Here is a 10,860-nt window from a genome sequence, read left to right on the forward strand (position 1 = left end):
AAATTTCACCCAGAGCAGTGGAAAATCCAAAATATTTTCTATTATTGGCAAATTTGATGCTTAAACCTTGTGGATATTAATATAAGAACCCTTTTTCCCTTCTGTTATATGAATATTTTGCATTTTAATTAGTTTTTCTTGGCCCAGCTTATTTTAGAGTCCGTTATCTTTGCAAGTGCACATAGAGCATGTGTGTGTTAACTGGAGAAACATCGCAATTTAATCCAACAGGAAATACTTGGCCTTGTATCTTTCCCTGCCACACCTTTGTCTCATTACGCTAATGGTCTTGTGGTTTTACGAAACACAATACAGTTGGTCCGAATAGGGCGGCAACGGTATGGTAACACTACGTTGAATGAAAGTTTCTGCACAATGGTGAACGTGGTGCAACAACGGTGGGTGCAATTTCCTGAGCACATTTGTTCTTATCAAGACTTATAAGACCATGATGGATTTTCTCGCCAGACAGAATGAGTTCTTCTTCTTTTATCTGTCTTTTCTCTGCACTCGAGGTATGATGCAGATTTCGGCGCTTTTCCCCAAAAAATAGTACACAATTTCTCATGAAAAATGAGACGAATAATGGCAAAATAACTCCGGTTCGACCAAGACCAAGCCGAATGGTTTTATTGCGTAAAGAAAACGTTACTGCACTGGGGATTTCTGACCTTATAATGTACATGAATTAAATAAAGTGAATGATAGCAGTTGCCTGTCTGCGTGGGGATGTTCTTTCCTTTCAATTCTCTCTTTTCATTAAAAGTCATCTCCCAAAGGAAAAATCCTACATTGTTCATTCTGGTTGAAAAGAGGGAAAAAAAAACCTGATTTTTATCTTTTAGTTGAGAAGGTTTGTTATTTAGGGATGATGTCTTTTTCATGTTGCAGAATAGAAAAAAAGGCAACAACAAAAAAAATGGGGAGGGCTGAAACAAAATGAAGGCACCCTTGAGGGCGTTCGAGCTACATAAAGGGGAGTGCAGCGAGAGAGTGGGCTGTTTATTTACTGCACACAAGCTGCCTCCCTCCAGGGCTTTTTGAGTCAAGCTTGTCCCCATCGCTACCTCGGCTCCCAGCCTCCAGATAAACCGCCCCACGCTTTTAGGCTCCGCCTAGCCACGAAGGAACACTGCAGATGGGATGACACAAGTACGAAAAGTCCCCTTCTCTCATCTGGAGCGAAAATAAGTACTACCTCCTATTCCCTAGTCCAAATTTCTACTTTCTACTCCATTCACCTTGCCTTCCCCCCTGCAACAGGACAGGTAGAAACACGCAGATGTGACAGTGAAACAGGACGACAGAGGGGCCTTTGTTTGTATTAAAGCAAAGAAAAAAATGAGGCAAATGAGTGAAAAGTGCTGCTTTAAAGGCAGAAGAGGCAGCAGCCTGAGGGATGGAAAGATTTGAAACAGTGAAGAAGATTGTTAGTGCGAGTCGGGGTGCGATGTGGGGGCGCCGCTTGTCAGTGTGGCCCCGGTCCCAGGTGCCCTCCTGTTTCATGGCTCTCGCAGCCTGTCAGTGAAAACAGCCGAGCCGTGCAGACAACTGTGCTTGGGGAGGCTGCGGGGGCGACGGCAGCGGAAAAAGGGACTTTTTGTTTTCCATTTGGCGCTTCGCCTCCATCGGTGTCCCTGTTTATACTGCCAGAAGGCCTTCATTTAATTTTTGGGGTCTTCAAGGGGCCACAAGAGATACACTAGTTGCCTTGTGTTGTATATTCTATATCTAGGCTGCTCATTAAAAACACTCAGACATGAAAAAATAGTTTTCTATTGAAATAAATGGAATGTAATTAATAGTTGTCATGTGTAATGATTCATATTTTCATATCGATCTAGTTAAGCAAAATGCAGAATATGCTTTTACATACAAAATATAAAATAGGTTATGAAATGCCTCAATGGGAAACGTTGTGTTCCTAGATATGAAAAAAACTGAACGCCTATTTGACATCAAACATCTCCAGAAATACACATTGTGGAATTATTATTATTTTTTCTTTGTGGTAGAGTTGATTTCCCAGTGGCTATCTATTGTCTTCATACTTTAAACTGTTGGTGATTCCCAGTGATAATTAACATAGAAAAATGATCAGGTGTTAAAATTCAAAATTCATATCACTGCCTAAAATCTGATGGCACCTTTCAAGTCAGGCTACATATATTATACAGACAATTGACCTTTACACTGTTTATAAAGTCAAAGTTTAACAGTTAAACCGCTACTGTAACAATGATGTTGAAACTATTTACATAAAAGCAATTGAGAAAATAGGATCAAAATTGTTCACTTTTAGCAGTGGAGTCAGAGGCTGATAATTCTTCTTAGTAGGGGGTTAGAAAGCGAAAGCGTCTGGTTGAGAAGAAACTATGACTGCGAAATGATTTGCGCGCCACGTAGCAATAATGCGCAGCCTACCCTTTAAGACGTTTTCTGGGGAATTAGCCTAGTTTGTGAAATGTCATGGCAATCGCTCACCTTAGTCTCCCCTGTTAGCGTGTGACCTTATTTCTCTTATCTATGGCGGCCATGCAGGACCTCTGCTCATCTGCTTGTATGTGTGTGTCACTCAATAATATTATCATTTTCTCTCACACAATGTGGACATTTGCATGTTGAGATGCTGGGTTTCGTCCATTTACCATTGTTGTTTTGACAACAGTGGAGTGTTGTGGTGAGCTCCTTGCGAAGTGTATGTACTTAGAGGTTGGTACATCTTCTTTACCTTAAAAAGTAAAGAGCTTTTCAATTCATCTCAGCGGTGCACGCATTGATTTCAAAGTGTGAATTCATAAACAAACATCCATAATTCATTTCATTCCATTCCTTCTGTTTATTTTTTTTTTTAAATTGAATCACAATACAAATTTTTAACATTTTAGAGCAATCTAAATGATGAGAAGGTTCTAAACCTCTCATTTGAGTTATTTATATGCGGGTGGGAGGAAGTGCAGATCTGAGAGCTTTAAAGGTGAACTAAACGAAAGCTAGTGTTGGTGACCGAATACTGTAGGCCTACTTTTTATTTCATATAAATTCAAATTTGAGGGGAAACAAACGAAAATGTGAATTGCTAATGAATCGAGACAGTAACGATGTGTGTGGTATATTTTGTATCAACTATTTAACAAATAGTCAAATAATCAAGGAAATAAAAAAAGAGCGCTGAAGTTGTAGTAAAATATTTGTATGTCGTACTCGTCATAGTATTAATCAAATAGTATTTTATCACTTTTTTTCAGTGATACAGCTTTAGTAGTTGTGTAGTAGTAATATTAGTGCAGTAGTAGTAGTACTGCAGGCATTTTCAACACTGCTTATCCTTGTGTTTTTCCCAATTATTTTCATTAATTAATTTTCCTTTAATTTCTCAGTAACTTCATATTAATTAAAAAAATTGCACAAAAATACCTACCTAAAAAGATAATATTCTAATGTTAAAATTGAAGAAGTGTTGATCCAAACAGAATATTGTTCCCCCTACTTGGAGATTTGGACTCTAATAGTAATATTCAGTTTTTCCAATGGGAGCAGCGGATTTTTTGGTAGCAGGTGTGATGGAGGGTCACCTCAAGGTCCTTAAGGTCACCGACCTTAATACTGGCTCAGACTGCTACACGTCTGCCGTGATGATGATGACTATGATCCAAGGAATGGTCCACGTAGGTCAATGAGGGTGGTGGTATATGGCGGGTAGCAAAAGGAGGGGTTGAAGGGGATCAATACATAATATCTTACAAATTGAATTCGACCTGAATCAACCTGGAGGGCGTATGTGACTGGCTGAGAAGTGTGGAGTAGAGCACAGTAAATCCTACTGATCAGCGAGGCAGTTGGGGGTGGGGTTGTTGAAGGGCGGGGTGCTGATACGAGGGCACATTAGGAAGAAGGTGCAAAAAGCTGCCTTTAGAATGGGGGTGTTGGAGCAGAGAGGCTAAAGGCTGAAGTAGAAGGAGTTTATCACCTTCAGTCGGGCCCTGAGGACAAGGGGGATACTGATTGTGTTGAGGGGCATGCATCTCTTTGTGTCGATATCTTTAAGAGGTTCAAGCTAGTCTTGTCCCTTGTTTGGCCATTTCCATCATCTTATCTCTTGTTGTCTATTTTTGTTCATGCATGAATGGTCAGACAGAGTGAAGCATTGTAAAGCTTTTTAAAGAGTGTGATAGTTTTGCCGCGGTAATTAGGTGCACTTATCCTGGGTGAAGACCTTCACCAAAGGGAAGAAAAGCATTCACAGAAATTGTATTTGCGTTTGTCTGTGCCAGCACATTGTGTGGCAACATGGAACTGTCCCTATGAGCGTATCTGATGATTGTGTAAAAGTACGCCCCGATGAACAAAAGCTGCCATTTGAGCTGCGAAAATATACCCACTAAAAGCCATCGAATGCTAGAGTTTATTCCCTTCTGTTTGTGACTTGATAGCGACCAGCTAGAAGAAAATAAATAATCAGGATAACGATGAAAAACCCCGTGACCCGTGTGTGGATAAGCGGTTCAGAAAATGAATGAATGAATAAACATTAACAGGACGCGTAGGAAATTAACTCTTGTATTTAGTACCTGGTTGACCCCATGTAGGCAGCAATAACCACATTCAAAAAGTCCTGTGCACATGATTATAGAACTCAGACAATTTATTTTACAAAATGGTTATGCTTTTACATTAAATTGACCAACCATATTTGCAAGTCAAACCCCAATCACGAGCTGCCTGCTATAGTCATTTGATCACATTTAGCCGCGGCATCCAACTGAATGAAAATGAAAAAGGTGCGTGGCGGAGGTAATAACGTGAACGTGCGTGTACAACGTCTAGCTGTTGCTGGGCAAAGGTCGCGGTCAATGTGAAAAACAATCTGCGTGGCGGAAAGCCGTCGCTCAATTGGAAGGCCCTTTGCTATCGGCCGGCTTGGGTGACACGGGGGCCGCCGCATGGGTGTCGCTTACATGGGAGGCTCGGCGCACTGCCAGCCCACCGAGGTGGGGGCCACATTTATGAGAGGCCGTCTAATTGACACGTTAGGATCGATGGCGCAAAAGAAAGCCTTTCTACCATCCCTCCCACTACTACCTCCACATGCTGTGGGGCTCATCCCCCTATCAGTCACAACCAGACCAGTGAGCTAAAAAACAATTGCCCCCCACCAACCCCTTTAAACCTCTCTCACATCACTTACACACAGATGGAAACAGACACACACATTCTGGGAAACGGACACCAGAACGACCTCCATCGTAGCAGGTGATCGAACGCACAAAATTCCTTATTGATCATCAGCCCTCGCTGTTTTATAGGGAGGGGGGCAACGGGCACATAGCAGAATACCATTAATGGGGCCATGTTGAGAAGTTTCCAATATGCAAAACCTAATCATCATGGAATGGGGATTGTTGTGATGGACGAAAATTTCAAAATTTCTTAATTCTAGGTGCAATAGTGTGTAGCTTACTCTCAACAAGCCGTCAACATAGTAACAAGAAGCATCCGGCGGTGGTGGACTATTGTACTTAACCTCCGGCATATTTGCATGGCCTACTCCTTTTCTTTATGGGATGGGCTCCAGGAAAATGATTGAATATAATATATAAAATTTATTTACAGACCCCCCTTAAGTGTAAATAAATGTTAATAATTAAAAATCTGTCATAAATTATTTGCTATAAAGAGGCTCAAAGTAGAAGTTAGGGACATTTGGATATGACTAGCAAAATGACCGTCAGGGCCAGGGCTAGCCAGGTGGGTGGATGCGCCTGTCAACCAATCGCAGTTGCAGCACCAGATGGGTGGAGCAGCAACAGGTGCCAGCAATGGTCATCACTGACCTACTTAGGCCAGGCAGAGCTCGACAACATCGGTGGATCGTCTCTATGTTAGTGCCTTCTCGCGTTATTTCTTGTTGCCTGATATCCGACTTTTTGTTAAGGACCACCTTGCTCGGACCGTGTCTATGGCTAATGACCCTCCATAGAAATGGTGTGTCCTGTGACAAAGAGGAGTTTGACGCCTCTGACGTAGACCGTTCAGGACATCATCACCATCCAGACCCCCATCTATGTTTTTAGCATTGCCCTAGGAGGACTTCTAATGAAGCTACTAAGCCAGAAGGCAGAAGGCAGCAACACCTGTCCCTTTGCTGTAGGGATCACAAAGTAACTGGGGGATGATGATGATGGGGGAGGCAAATAGGTCCGCCTGATTACAGGGCTGAGACAGCACAAGGGCAGATGTTTGTTTGGATGGGACTGAGAGTAGAGCCCAACCCCACGGTTTGGTTATTTGCATAGTGGCACACGCCTCCCGGAAGATCCCTCCCTCCTACACGTGCCTTGTTTCCAATAATCTCCCACGTACACACTTGACACACACACACGGGTCACCCTACCCCTCACCCCTAAATGTAAATAGGATTGTCATCTACGTGCTTAGCCTTAACACAACCCCTCCTCCATCAGCTTTATACAAAGCAGGGGTAGGCCTCGTTATTTATCTCTTTAAATTCAACATACATTTGATATATAATATTAAACTATATAGAGACATCAGAGTATATGTATGTGTGTGTATGTATATATGTATATATATATATATATGTATATATGTATGTATGTATATATGTGTATATATATATGTATATATATATATATATATATATATATATATATATATATATATATATATATATATATACATATACATAGATATTTATATACATAAAACAACAGAGATCCTTAATATCAATTATCTTTTGTTAGTCAAAGTTGGCTTAGGTTTTAAGTTTTGCTCTAAACAACCCAAAATAAATTTGAAATCTGTTTGGTAATAAAAATGAATCCAGCAGAACATTATTTATGTAATATATACAGCGTAGACAAGAAAAAAAATGCTACAAAATAAAAAGAATCAGGAATTGAGACTATAATTCAAGTCAGAATTTAGGCACATGATTCACATTTTTTCCCCAATGTAGATAAAAGCCAGAGTCAAGATTCAAACTCGGATTTTTAGAACTAAGAGGCAGCACTGCTCCACCAAAGAGGTTTTTATCAGTTTTAAAAATGCACGAAGGGTCCAGTGGTGTCCACATCCACGAAACCCTAATTCTAACACTACCTCCTAATTACAAAGCTTACACCTCTCGCTAACGAGTGAAAGACGAAAATGTAAATGGTTGCAACGTTTTTAATGAGGCATAGTCAAGAGCCAAGACATAAGGGAGTCCCTCTCGGACAATTTTACTCTTTTTTTCGACGGGAGCTGGTAATTGGTGTTGAAGCAAAAAAATGAAAAAAGAATGGTTCTCCGTTTGGCGCAAGCATCATCGGTGAATGGAAATAGATCAGCTGCACGCAATTGCTGGCTCTCAGTTGAGATAATTGCAGAGTCGCATTAAATGCTTCGGCCCCGCGGGTATCGAAGAAGCCGACCGACTTGTACTATTTGAGCCGTGACCTAAATATGAGACAGCGTGATATTTTTGTCTAGTGGCGTCCTCCTTTGTTGGACCCTCAAAGTCACCATCCCCCAATATCTCAGTGTGAAAACCCATTCGGCTGGGGGTTCTAATTGGTTTGGTCTGGAGTAGTGCTAGGAACTAGCAGCCTGTGGGCTATAATTGGCCATAGGTTTAAATGTTGTAACAAATTGGATCCTTTATACTGAGCTGTTTATAAAACTGATATATGTATCTTTTGGCATGTGGGCGAACACATACAATACACACGGATAGGTCATCCAAGATTCAAACCGAAACCCCCACAAATGCAAGAAAATGCAGAATCACTCCTCCATGATTTTTCTGTTTGTTTTTCCAATTACCTTTGGTGGTTCCAATGCAGATCCTTATTGGCTTGATATACAAGCAATAGAACACACAGGCACGCATGCACCTCTAAGCTGTACAAGCTCCAGAATTGCGCCGAGACCATATTGCTAATTTGGCAATAATGCAAGGATCATTTGCATATTCATCAGTCACACTTCTTAGAAATACACAGATTTTCTTAATGCTGTCACTTGCGCTTTGTCCTCCATAGTGCTTACTGAACATATGGGGATTTTCCACCACAATGATTTTGTTGAAAGGACAATGCCGGCAGAATTTTTTGTTGTGTCTCTTGTCATTTTTTTGTGTGTGCGTGCATCCACCAAGCTTTGTGTGCCATGCAGCTGCTGCCTTTGAGTCAGTGCTACTAGAAGTGACGTCAAAAGCGCTCAGCCAGGCGTATTTCTCACTGCTCTGGGTTTCACTTTGTTACCATGGTAGCAGCTTCCACTTCCTGCCCAACTGGGTGTTCCTGTGCTCATTCATTATATTTTTCAGATGTATGCTTACTCCAGACCACTGTTTACTTGTATTCACCATATATGGCGCTTCATGCAAGTCAGGTTCCACTTTATCTGTCTAAATATACTGTAGCAGTCATGTGCTAGCTCTGAAACCAGCAATGAAAACTGCAGCCATTTAAGTACGGTACCGGTGGCGCGAGTGGATAGCGCTTTGGCCTCACAGTGGGAGATCTGGGTTCAAATCCAGGTCGGTCCACCTGTGTGGAGTTTCCATGTTCTCCCCGGGCCTGCGTGGGTTTTCTCTGGGTACTCCAGTTTCCTCCCACATTCCAAAGACATGCATGGTAGGCTGATTGGACACTCTAAATTGCCCCTAAGTATGAGTGTGAGCGTGAATGGTTGTTTGTCTCCTTCTGCCCTGCGATTGGCTGGCCACCAGTTCAGGGTGTCCCCCGCCTCTGGCCCGACTCAGCTGGGATAGGCTCCAGCACCCCCGCGACCCTAGTGAGGATAAAGTAGTTCGCAAAATCAGATGAGATGAGGTGAGATGTTAATGGGGTGGTTGAGTGGTTAGCACATCCTCCTTACAATTCTGAGATTGAGGGTTCAATCCCCTGTGGGTTCCGACCTCCCTATGTGGAGTTTGCATGTCCTCCCTGTTCGTGGCTGCGTGGGTTTACTCTGGGTTTACTCCAGGTACTCCGGTTTCCTTTCACATTTTTGTCCCTCTAGGTTTGAATGTGAGAACAAATGGTTGTTTGTCTCATTGTGCCCTGCAATTGGCTAGCAACCAATTCAGGGTGTCCCTCCCGTACTGCCCACAATTGGCTAGGATGGGCTCCAGTACCCCCTTGACCCTTGTGAGTATAATCCGTACGGAAAATGAATGAATGTTATTGATTGTCCGTACAGGTTGGAGATTGTTCATCATTAACTATTACTGTGCCGTTCATACCCAGAAGGGAGTCATTGAATGTCTTTGAGATGCATCTGTTGCAATCTCCATCGACAACATCATTTTCTGGAGGTCGCAGTGGAAAACTTTTTTGTTCATGGCGGGGGAGGGTTGCGCGGTCAGCAGGGTCCTTGCTGTCTTTTGTCATGTTTTTGTTTGTGCGAAGAACAGAGTAGTTCTGTGTGAGACATTACCTGGTAGATATTTATGCAGCTGTGAGGAGAACCTTTGATATTTTTCTCCGAAACAAGCACAAGACTCACACGCGTGCACAAATATGTATGCACACACACACAGTTGAATATATTCAGCTGTCCAATACCATCAGTGAGCCTGCATGTGTGTCTGTGTAGGACCTCTCAGTCTCAGTTTGACCCGGCGACACGGCTCAGAGGTCATGGTTAAAATAAACCCAGCAAACTGTGTAAACAGGATGTGTACACCCGCCCAGACATATGGCGATCACTAATCAAAGGCCACAAAGCCGGGTAAAGACATAGAAGTCTGTTGCGTCTATAATGAGATCTGGTACAAAAGTTTAATTAAATAGCGGCCTTTATAAAATAAAGGGAATCTCTCCCCTAAATGTGCTAATAACTATAATGCATCTAGCACATTCGTTATAGGGAAAAGATCTCATTACACATTCTAGTAAAGGCTATCTTGTGTTCATCAGTCAACGCTGATATCAGAGTCAACTCCTTCCCGCAGCAGGAAACAACAGTTAAACAGTGCTTTTAAATGAATGGGTTTGACGTGAGCCACTCGTTTCTTGGAACGGACAAAGAGGGGTTTAACTGTCAGGGGGAAAAAACTTTTAGCCTTGTTATTTTACTTCCTATGGAATTGTTGAATATGAGAGGGAGCCCATATGCAAGGCATCTAATTCTGTTATATTTGAATGCACTTTAAAAACTCATTCATGGTCAAAGGGCATCACAAGGTCAAAGCAGTAATTAGTAAAATGTTTGGATCAAAACAACGGAATACTTACCAATTAATTGACGCAGCTCACTGCTTGGTTAGATGGAAAAAAATCCTCTTTTTGAGAGGTAATTTAACTGAATGATAGCATACAAACATTAAATATTGCTCAAATGGGTGCAGAGGAAGAAGAAAAGCACTTCTTCTTCTTCGATGTATTAGGCCGAAAGAGCTCAGCACTGCCACCTTTCAATCAAAATAACTACCTGCTAAAAAAGAACATTTTTTACAATCATTTTTTTACGCAGGGTAGCCGACTCTACCTTGATTGGAATCTTTTAATACAACATAGAGAGATGTGTTTGAACTTTAAAGGGAGTAGAAACTAACTCAAGCAACATCATATTTTCACTGTTAATTATAATAGTGTAAATTAGGATGACGTTTCTTTTAACAACAGTCCTATTTTAACAAAAGCAAAAATTGCTGATTGGTAGGTGTTGTTTACTGTCAACGAGTAGTACAATTTGATTTGCGAGTCATCGCAAATTGCAGGCGTCGGCGTGTGTGACTGCTGTTGACGTCGAAAATAAAGAGAAAGATGGAAAACAACATTTGCAAACACCAGCATGACAGGTAGGCTCGTTTTTCCTTGCCTTGCGCAGCCAGCCCTCATTATGACA

The 10,860-nt window shown here is 41.7% G+C and overlaps 1 long non-coding RNA gene across 1 annotated transcript in view; it reads right to left on the reverse strand.

Moving 5' to 3' along the window:
* LOC144079280 (uncharacterized) overlaps window positions 1-10,384 on the reverse strand; it is an 83,836-nt gene extending 73,452 nt beyond the window's left edge. Inside the window, exon 1 of the long non-coding RNA XR_013301485.1 lies at window positions 10,248-10,384. This is a non-coding gene — a long non-coding RNA (uncharacterized LOC144079280). The remainder of the gene's footprint in view (window positions 1-10,247) is intronic.
* Between the last annotated feature and the right edge of the window lie 476 nt (window positions 10,385-10,860).

Source organism: Stigmatopora argus, chromosome 8 (genome assembly GCF_051989625.1).
Source record: "Stigmatopora argus isolate UIUO_Sarg chromosome 8, RoL_Sarg_1.0, whole genome shotgun sequence".
NCBI classification, from domain to species: domain Eukaryota; kingdom Metazoa; phylum Chordata; class Actinopteri; order Syngnathiformes; family Syngnathidae; genus Stigmatopora; species Stigmatopora argus.